This window comes from Letharia lupina (genome assembly GCF_014066315.1).
Source record: "Letharia lupina isolate WasteWater1 chromosome Unknown contig_6, whole genome shotgun sequence".
Taxonomy (NCBI): Eukaryota; Fungi; Ascomycota; class Lecanoromycetes; order Lecanorales; family Parmeliaceae; genus Letharia; species Letharia lupina.
In genome coordinates, this window is record NW_023502975.1 from 902149 (window position 1) to 914873 (window position 12725).

A 12725-nucleotide genomic window follows, 5' to 3' on the forward strand; every position below is an offset into this window, starting at 1 on the left:
TTGAAGCGCCGTTTATGCTTTTCGAATTTTTAAGAATTTTGAAATTAAGTCTTATAATTATTAAAGCGCAAGGAATTCAAATATCGCTCACCAAAGATCGCTCACCAAAGACCGCTCACCAAAGATCGCTTATCAAATTTACTCGACAGCTCTAATCAAAAAAAATGATTATGAATTTAATTCATATGCCTTTACTCGTTATTAAATAATATAATAATTTAAATTTATATATTTTAATAATATTTTTTATTAAAAAATAATAGATTAATTAGTATTATTAAAGAGATATTAATTAATATTTTTTATAAATAAAATTAATAGAGAATAAGAAAAAATATCTAATTAATAATAAGAGAATTATTATCTATTTTTAATTAAATCGATTATTATTAAAGTCTTATTAAGATCTATAGCGTCTCTTTTTAAAGTTTTAGAGTTAATAATTTTTTTTTAAAATAATTAAGAGATAGTAGATTTACTAATATATTACTTAATAACTCTTTATTATTAATCTCTTAATTCTTTATAAAAACTACTTTTTATACTTAATAATAGCGAAGCGATAACTTTATATTATTAAGTTTTTAATTATTTATATTATCTATCTTATAAATCTCTTTAATATTTCTATTAAAAGTTATAATCGATTTTAAAATATAATTCTTTTTAATTATAATATCTTTTTTACGTGATAAATACTTTTTATTTATAAATATATCTAGAAATAAATAATACTTCTCGATTAAGATTTATATTTATATCTTTATAAATATTATTAATTAAAAAACTATTTAAATTATTTAGATATTTATATTTATTAAATATATATTTTATTTTCTTTAAACCTTTTTTTTATTAGCTTTAATATTTTTATTAAATTTACTTTTATCTTTCTTTTTTAACTTCTTAACCTTTTCTTTTTTAATCTTATAAATAATATTTTAAATTCTCGCTATTATATTAAATTCTTACTTTTAATTTAATTTATATTAAGATTATTTACGATTATTATTTAATTTATAATACTTTAGAATTTAAGAATTTAAGATTTTATTTTATACTCTCGATATATATATATAATTAATATTATTACTTAAGATTCTTTATTAAAGTAATTATTATTATACTTTAAGCGTTTCTTTACTCGCTTATATTTAATATTTCTTCTCTCTTTTATATATATAATAGACGTAGTTAGTTCTATAATCTAGATTTTAAATTTTAAACTTCGCGTAGAGCTAGAATAATACTTCGTAGTAATTAAGTATAAATTCTTAATTCTTAATATCTAGTTAAATTTTAAGCGTATTTTTATAAATTAAAAAGAAATATTTATCGATCGATCTTTAATCTCGATATTTTTATTTTATTTAATATTTTTATAAATAAAGCTATTAACGATATAAGAATATAGAGATAATAGAGATTTTATACTCTCGTAGATTATCTTAATAAGCTTTCGTAAAAAAAAATTATATTTATAAGTTATTTAAATTCTTATTCGATCTATAAACGCGTTTTATAGTTTAGTTATATTCTATTTATATATTCGAAAATATAAATTAACGCTAAGTATTATCTCTTTTTTAGCGATCTTCTTATTAATAATATAGATTATATTTAAATTTTTACTTTTAATCTAATTTATATTAAGATTATTTATAATTATTATTTAATTTATAATACTTTAGAATTCGAGAATTTAAGATTTTATTTTTTATATTAAAATTATTAGCTACGTATTTATTTAGATAAGAAGTTCTCGCTAATAAAGGGAATATAAAGAGATTATTATTAGAAGAATAAATTTATATATTTTTCGATAATTAGAAAGATAATTAGAATTCTATTCTATATCGAGTATCTTAATTCTCTTTTATCTAAATAAAGCACTTTTAATTATCTTCTTTTTATTTTTTATATACTTTCTTCTATTATATATTAATATATTATTTATATAAACTTTATATTCTTTATTATTAGTATAACTTTTTCATTATAAATAGTATAGAGATTACTAATTATATAATTTATTAATAGAATAATAACTTAATAGAAAGCTAATATATAATAAAATTTCGATATTAAAGTCGCTTTAATAGCTTCTTATAATATATTTAATATAGAAGCTTAAATTCGTATAGTATAATAAGGTAATAATATTATATTAATAATCTTCTATATTATATAAATAAAAGGTCTTTTTAAAAGAAGTAAATTAGTTAATTTCTAATATCTTTTAATCTCTCGTAAAGTAATAGCTAAAATATTATTAATTATATATATATATTATTTATTAATATATTATATTACTATATTTACTTTTTTATTTTTAATATCGATTTTTAATCTTTATAAGTAAAGACTTCGATATATTCTTTTTTATAATCTTTATATTAAGAGCGCGAATAATTAAAGACTTACTTTATTCGATTTTTTTCATAATTATCTATCTATAACTAGAAGATTTTAAAATTTTCTTTTAATTTAAAGTCTTAATATAAAGATTAAATAAGTAATTATTTAATTAATTATTTATATTATTAAGAAAATTATTAAGATTTATATTATCTTTTATATAAATTAACTTAGTATATAGATTAACGTTATTATCTCTATATAATTAGTATATATAAAAGAATAAGGTAGGGCTGAACTAGAAAATCTTAAATTTATATATGTAGCCAATTATTAATTCGAGGTTATTACGCCTTTTAGCTAGACTAACTAAATTAGTCCGTTAGCCCTTTCGAGCTCCCTTATTAAAAATTTATATATAAAAGTTTTATATTATAAAATAACTAGCTTTCTATAAATACTATTTCTTTATAATTTGATAAATTATAGAGCTTAGTTTACGCTTTATAACGATGTAAAAATAATAAAGTTTAATCTACTATTAATAAATTAAATAAATATTTAAATATAATAATTATATTAAACGCGTCCGAGATCGAATAATAATCCTTTTATTTATTTATTTATATAATTATTATTCTTTTATTACTCTATTAATTCTATTAATTCTATTAATATAAATATAATCGTTCTCGATATCCCTCACGATAACGTTACTAAACGCTTTAGATATATATACTTCTTTTACTCGCCTCTTAGAGCCCCTACTAACACCCTTAGATTACTTCTTAGCGAATTCGCTACTACTGATAATCGAGATCGTAAGCGATTTTAATAGCTATTTATTATTACTTATAAACGCGTTAAAAAGCTCTTAAAAAGAGTCTAAACGAATTTATAGTTATTATTTTCTCTTATATACTACTCGACTAGTCGCTTAATTAATACTATTTATCTTATTAGCTTAATAATTTACTTAATTAGATTATTAACTAATTACTTAGTTATTTACTTAATTAATTATTTAACTAGTTATTTAGTCTAATACTTTATAAGAGAAGAAGTAAGAGAAGAAATTATAATAGATAAATACGAAGAATACTACGAAGAATATTATAAAGAATATTATAAAGAAACTAAGTAATAATAAAGCTATTATTATTAAGAATACGGCTTAGCTCTTCGAGATCTTATATTATATACTCTTTATAATTTTATATTAAATTATTACTTAGTAAGTAAAGAATACTATTATAATTTAATTTATTATCTCTATTATATTAATATAATATATTACTATAATAACGTTATAAGAGAAGAATCTACTACGATAATTATAGTTAATTAAATCTTTATAGAAGAAATATTATAAGAGAAGAAATTATAATAGATAAATGCGGAGAATACTACGGAGAATATTACGGAGAAACTAAGTGATAATAAGATTATTATCGTTAAGAATACGGCTTAGCTCTCTAAGATTTTACGTTATATTAGTTATTTACTTAATTAACTATTTAACTAGCTACTTAATTTAATACTCTATAAGAGAAAAAGTAAGAGAAGAAATTATAATAAATAAATGCGGAGAATACTACGAAGAAATTAAGTAATAATAAGACTCTTAGTACTAAGAATACGACTTAGCTCTTTAAGATCCCACGTTATATACTCTCTACGATTTTATATTAAATTATTACTTAATAAGCGAAGAATACTACTATAATTTAGTTTATTATTCTTACTATATTAAGAAATAAGAGAAGAAACTATAATAGATAAATATAAAGAGTATTGCGAAGAATACTATAGAGAATACTACGGAGAAATTAAATAGTAATAAGATTATTATTATTAAGAATACGACTTAGCTCTCTAAGATCTTACGTTATATACTCTCTATAATTTTATATTAAATTATTACTTAGTAAGCGAAGAATATTACTATAACTTAATTTATTATCTCTATTATATTAATATAATATATTATTATAATAACGTTATAAGAGAAGAATCTATTATTATAGTTAATTAGGCCTCTATAGAAGAAATATTAAACGATATATATTTAGACGAATTGAAATTATTTAATATTTATAGCTATTTTATTATTCGAAAGATTTTACTACGATAGAAGATATTATAAGATTTATATTATTAATTAATACGTTATCTCTATTTCTTTTTAATATTTTAATACTTCTTATTATAAGAATATAGTCTTTCTCTATTTTTTATAAGTAATTATTACGAACTAATTCTTTATACTTAATATATCTTTCTAATTAGACCTTAGCGCGCCTCTCTTCGTATATATATATCTATATATTATATAGATTAAATTAATTTTATAGTAGTAGAAGTAGATTAAAAACGTATAGTAAGCGATTAGAGTTTAATTTAACTTAGAACTAGAGCTAAAATTCGATTTAACTTAGAAAAATTCAACTTTATAAATTTAATTTATAGGCCTTTACTTATAATAATATAATAGAATTATTATTAGAATTAATAATTATTAGTAGTATATTATTATTAAGTTAGATTAAGATAGATAAGATAAAATAATTACGATATAAAATATCGATAAGAGAAAATATTTAATTTATAATAAGATACTAAAAAAGAAAGAAAGAGAGAATTTCTACTTATAATTTTAATATTTTAAAATCTATCTAATATTATACTAGCGAAGTCTATCGAATTAAATTTATTAAAATACGCTATATAATATAATAATTACATTTTTAATTATTATTATAATTATATTAGTTAATTCTAAAAAAATTAATTTTTTAACGATTATATTAACTCTTTTATAGTTTATTAATTCACTTTTTAGATTATTATATTAAATATATTTACTTAAAGTAGTAATTTATTAATATATTAGTTAATTTTTATCCTTCGCGAATAATAACGAAAATTTTTTATATATTATTTTATTTAATTAGCTTTACGCTTTAATTTTAGAACTAGATATCTTTACTATCTAACTTTCTTATTTATTATATTTTTCGACTTTTATCTTTTTTATATTATCGCCTTCGCTATTTAAAGCGCTATTAATATCGTTTTAAAAAAAAGTAAAGTTATTAAAATAGAAGACTTTAGCGTTAAAATAAGAGATCTTAAATTCTAGCTAATAATAAGTCTTATAATTTAAATATCTAATTATATTTAAGATTATAATTATAATTATCTTTATAATTAAAATTAATATAAATTAAAACTTTCTATTAATATATAGCTTTTTTTTAAAAGATTTATATAAGCGTAATTAAAGATTAATATTCTTTTTTTAAGTATTAAACGCTTAGTAAGAAGTACTAGAAGATTTATATTTAGATATTTATTAATAATATATTAGAATTTACTTACTTTAAATTTTAGATATAAATATCTTTACTCTTAAATAAGATAAAGAAGCTATAGATTTAAAATCGAATATTATTAAGAGTCACCTACTATTTTCTATCGTATTTTAGCTATTTATAATTATTAATATACTCGTTAATAAGAAAGATATACTATTATTATATAAATTTAATCGCGATATTAATAGTAATTATAAAAATTAAAACTATTAAATATAGAGATACTCGTTAATAAGAAAGGCGTGCTATTATTATACGAATTTAATAAGAATTAAAGCTATCGAATATAAGAATATAATCTTTAATTTAGTATAGATTTTAGAATAAGAAGTCTTTTTTATTAAAGTAGTAGTATTTTTATAAGCGTATATTTATATTTAAATCGATTTAAAGAGTTTTATTTTATAAATATAAAATATATAAAGTTATTAGATTAAATATAATAATTAAATATTATTAATTAAGTGTAATAAGTAGAATAATAATTAGAATATCTTATTTTTAACTTAGAATAGTTTTTTTTATTTTTTATTATATATTTTATTTTTATAAAAATTACGTCTAAACTTTAATAATATTATATTATTTTTTATAAATTCATATTTTATTATAATTATTTAAGAAGTTATATATTTTTTAATTATAAAGTAATTCTTTTTATATAAAATATATATAATTAAACCGCTAGATATTAGTTAGTAATTTTCTTTATTTATAATTATTAAAAAGTAAATTATATTATTAAAATTACTTATTAATTTTATTTTTATAGCTTCTTAAAATACGTTTAATATAGAGATTTAAATTTAAAGCGAATTAATTAAATTTAAAATTATATAAATTAAGATCTTCTTTATTACTTAAGCGAATATAATTTAAAAAATAATTAAATTCGTTAATCTTTATAATTCGCGGATTTTCTTTAATATATAGACTTTAAAGTCTAATTAGTAATAATATAATTAACGCGTATAATTAATTTATTACTTAATTTAGATATATATAATTAATATAATTATATATTTTTTTTATTTATAGCTATACTTTTTAAACTTCGTATATAATCTTTTAATTTTTATCTTCGCGAAGTTTTATTTTTACTTCGCTTTAATAATTTAGACGAGTCTAGATTAATAGTTAATAAACTATTAAGAATTTTTTAAACTTTTACAATTATCGAGTTAATAGCTTTAATAGTAATAATATTATATATTAATAAATTATAATAAATATTATAATTAATTATTATATTAAGAGATATAACGCTATTAAATATATACTTATTTTATAAAAATAATATTATTAATTTAATTTAATTATAAAGTATAAAGAAAATAATTTTATTTTTTTTAGATATAAATAATATTATAATAAAAATATTATAATAATAAAAAGAATTTTTAAGAAAGAAGAGAGTAGATTAAAAAAAAAAATTAAGTATTTATTATTAAGCTAACTAATATTATATAATTAAAATCTTATTAAAATAAAATATTATTTAAAGATAGATTAAGTTTAAATATTAATTAGAAAGCTAATTAGAAAAAGAGATTAATTTCTTTTTTATTAATATATATCGTAGAGCTATATATAAGCGCTTCTTTTTATATTTTAAATATATTTTAAATATTTATAGCTATATATATACGCTCTCTCTTATATTTTATATATTTTAATATTCTTTATATATACGATATATTTATTAAAGATAATCTTATTAATTTAATTAATTTCTATTTAATTTTATATTTATTAGTTATAAGAAAAGCTCTTTATTTTAATATTATAATTTTATTAATTCGTTATCTCTAGATATTAAGTTATTTATAATTTATAATTAATTTACTTATTTTTTTCTCTTTTTCTATTATAAAAATAAAAGAAGATATTATTTCTTTTTCGCTTTTATCTATAATAAATCTATTATTATTTTTATAAGATTAAAGATATTAATTTAAAGATAATATTATTTAATTAAAAGTTATTAGAAAAGAAGCTTAAGAATTCTAAGTAAGAGAATTCTAAATTGCTTAGCTTATATCACCTAATATATACTTAATAAAGTCTTAGCGAATAAGCTTAAGTAAGCAATCCCCTCTAAGTTTCCTTTATTTTTTTAAAAATTAGTTTTATTATTAGATCGATATACGAATATATCTATCTTTCTAATTTTATATTACTATATAACTCTAAAACTCTTCGAGTCTAATAATTCTAATTCTTTAACTCTTTTTAGAAATAGCGATTTAAAATTAATATAATAATTAGTATTAGAGTATAGTCTTAACGTTTATAAAATAAATTATTATTAATTAATATAATATCGAATTAAAATATTATTATAGTATAATTAGATATATTAGAATATATTATAAATCTTAACGAAGAGATCTTTCTACTAATTATAGATAATAATCTAATAAAGGAATCGAGTAGTAATAATAATAACGATATTACTATTTATAGTTAAGAAAGTATCTTTAGTAGTAAGCGAGATATTAATAAATAAATTAATAAATTTACTTATACTCTAAACGATAGGATAGAGTATATTACTCGCTATCGAGATATATTTATATAAGAATATCGTCTTTAATCTCTAAAAGCGGGGATTATTTCGCTTAAAAGAGATAAAATATCTATAAATTATAGTTATAATAATAATAATAAATCGAGATTATTAGCGACTTTAGAAATAAAGAGAATTATAAATAATACTAATTTTAAATATAATAATATTATTTAGCGACCTCGAAAAACGATTTAATTAAAGAAATTATTAATCTATTATAAAAAGAGTATTTAAGAGTATTAAGCTTTAATATAAGAGATAAATAAAACATTTTATTTAATCTCGAAAAACTTTCTTATTAAAAAAAATAAGATTCTTTAAACTCGTTAATCTTTTAATAATAATTAGAAAAAACTATAAGCTAATAAGAAGAATAGATTTTCGAATTATAATTATATATAGTAGAAGTTTATTAACTTTCTATTAAATTAAATTAAAGACTTAATAAATTACGAGTTTAATATCGCTTAAGCGTATATAAATACTAGTTAAAGATAAAATTAAACTATACGCTAATTCGATAACTATCTTCGATTACTAAAAGCCTAAATAAATTTCTACACTAAGAATTAATAAGTATATTACTTATTTATAAAGCTTTATATAAATCTTCGCTATTAATTAATTAATATTTAAATTATATTAATTAAGCGAGATAAGCTTCTAACGCTTATAATACGCTTAGAAAATAATAATAAAAAATAAGAATCTTTTAGAGAATATAAAGTAAATAGTATTTCTAATTTATAAGGGAGCTAATAGCGAGAAAATTAAAATTCTTAATAAAAGAAATCGTAATTATCGCGAAGATAAAACGACTTCGATTTGAGAGATAAATAATCTTAAAATTATAAGTTTAAAAATAAATTTAAAAATAATAAATTCTATTTAAATAGTATAAAATATTATAATTATAAAGAAAAAGAATATTATATTACTATCTATATTAAATTAAAAAAATTAAAAATAAAAAATCTTAATAGTATATTAATTAATTTAATTAATAATTATAAGCTTTATATAATCGACTCGATAAGAAAAGAGAAACTCTTATCGAAGACTCTATAATGATGAAAATAAAAATAGAAGTAATATTTATTCTATCGTTAATCTATAAAGATAGAGTACTTTTAAATAATTAGAGCGAGTTATAGACTCTTATTGAAATTTATTTTAATAATAGTATAGAGGTAAATATAATAAGCTAGCGTTTTACGATTAAGTAGAATCTAATTAAAATTAATAATTTCTTATTAAAATCTATATAAATAAATAGAAAATTAATTTATTACTATAGTATTTACTCGATAACTTATTATTTATAAGATAATTAAAAGCGTATTAAGCGCTATAAATATATTTTCTATACTATTAATAAGAAAGATCCCTCGATAATTTTAGATCTTTTAATTTTAATTGATAAACGAATTAAGATAAATATAAAAGATCGAATTTAACGTTTTAACGTTAAAAAGTAATTACTCGAGATTCTAATATTATAATAATTCGCGAACGTCTTAAAAGAATATAAGATTATTTATATATTAGTTATAATTAAAATAATAATTATAAATAAAAAAGATAAAATTAATACGCTTAAAATATATAATATTTATATAGATAGTATAGAGATTATTCTTAAACTTTCTAATAAATTAAAAGAATATAAAAATATATTCTTATTAAAAGAAGTAAATTAATTATTATTATATAAAGATCGCGATTATACTATCGAAATTATAGCGAAGTTATTATTTAGCCCACTATATAATTTATCTAATATAAAATTAATAACGCTAAGAATCTATCTTAATAAAGCTTTAATAAAGAATTAGATTAGATACTCTACGAGTTCGATAAAAGCTTTAATTCTATTTATTTCAAAAAAGGATAAAGGTCTATATCTATATATCGACTATTATAAACTAAATAAGATAATCGTTAAAAATCGATATTTATTATCCTTAATTAGCGAGACGCTTAATCGCCTAAATGATTTTAAATAATATATTAAATTTAATTTAAAGAATACTTATTATCGTATATAAATTCGTAAAGGCGATAAGTAGAAAATAGCGTTTTATATATATTATAAATACTTTAAGTATCTAATAATATCGTTTAACTTAACTAATATTCTAATAATCTTTTAAGCTTATATTAATAAAGCTTTAATTAAACTAATTAATTAGTTTTACGTAATATATTTAAATAATATTCTTATATACTTTAAAATAAAGAAGAAGTATTTAGATTATATAAAGTAAGTATTTAATCGATTTAGACGATATAGCCTTTATATAAATCTAAAGAAATATAAGTTTTTTATTATCGAAGTAAAATTTCTCGGCTTTATAATATCTATTATTAATATTATTATAAATAAATATAAGATAACTATAATTTAAGAGTAGTTAAAATTAAAAGACTATTATAACATATAAATCTTTTTAGAGTTTATAAATTTCTATCGAAGATTTATTTACTACTATTCTTAAATTATAGATTCTTTAATAGAACTTCTTAAGAGAAGCGAAAAAGGTATTAAATTAGGATTATTTCTATAATTTAATATTATAGAGTATATTTAAGAAGCTAAAGAGCGTCTTTATAACTATATCTCTTCTTAAATATTTTAATTCTTAACTTTTAATTCGAATTAAAATTAATATCTTATTATTTACTATAGCGAATATATTAACTTAGCTATATATAAATAAATAATAATACTTAATCGCTTTTTATTCGAGAAAGATAATTAATATAAAGTATAACTATAAAATATATAATTAAGAACTTCTCGCGATTATTATAATATTTAAGTACTAGCGCCACTATCTAAAAAAAAAATTTACTTTATTAAAGTTCTTATTAATTATAATAATTTAAAGTACTTTATAAGATAATTAATATTAAATAGTAGATAAGCCCGCTAGATAATAAAACTCTCTTTATATAATTTCTTAATTTTGTATAAATTAGATAAGATAAACTCTATTAATATATCTTTAAGACGCTCTAATTATAAAAGCGAAAACGAATTAATTAATAGACTTCTCTTTATATTATAATAAAAACTAATTAAAATTAAAAGCCTTTTAAATTCTATTCTAGCTATTATTAAAATAACTTATAAAAAGAGCGTAGATTATATATATAGAAAATATAATTTTAATAAAAAATATCTCGTTATATTAAATAGTCTAAGTATAAATAAGAATTTCTTAAATACTAGTTCTCGAAAAGAAGTATTTATAAAAAAGATAATATTTAAGAATTTAATAACTATTATAATATAAGAAATATACTTAAATATAATATATTATTTAAGATTTAAAAAATCTTAATCTTTAATAAAAGAGAGCTTAAATAAGATATTTTTTCATATATTTATAATATAATCGATAAGCGACTTAACTCTATTATTAAAACTACTAATTATAAATAATTTATTTTATATTTAATTATTAAAGTATTAATAACTAGCGAAACGATATATAATATAAATAATAAGTCTATTTATAAACTTATAAAGATACTTTAATAAGAGAACGCTCTTATTAAATAGCGTAAAGCTAATAAGATATTAAATAAGCGAACGCGAAGTATTAATAATTAAACTTAAGATAGTTAGAGACTATTAAGATATAATAATAAATTATATATTCTTAAAAAAAACTTAATTTAAGAAGAATTATTAAAACGCTATTATAATAATCTTATAATTAAATATTTCGATATTAATAAGATATTTAAGCTAATAAATAAAAAATATTACTAAAATAATATTCGCGTAGATATTAAGAAGTATATTAATATATACGATATCTATTAGTATATAAAGATAAAATACTATTATCTCTATAGTAAACTAGATATACTTTCTTTACTAATAAGACTATAAAAGAAAATTATAATAAACTTTATTATAAATCTTTCTTCTAATAAATATAAAGATCGTATTTATAACTTAATTCTTATAGTAATTAATTAATATATTAAAATATTAAGATATATACTTATTAATAAAATAATTAATATTATATAATTAGAAGAGTTATTTATAAAGAAAATTATTTTTCGATATAAAGTATTAGAAGATATCGTTATAGATTAAGAATTTATTTTTATAAATACGTTTTAATTAGAAGTTTACTATTAATTATATATAAAATATAGATTAAATTCTATTTTTTATTTATAAATCGATAAGTAGATAAAGCGATAAAATTAGACTCTAGAATATTATCTAAAAGTATACTATTTAAAGCGATAAGACGATTAAATAAAGCTTCTATTAATTATAAAATTTATATACTATTAAAGCGAGTATAAAATAATTAATTATAGTCTATTCTTCGCTATATATAAATATTAGTTTAAATTTAAATTAATCGTTAAGAATAATATTATTAAGA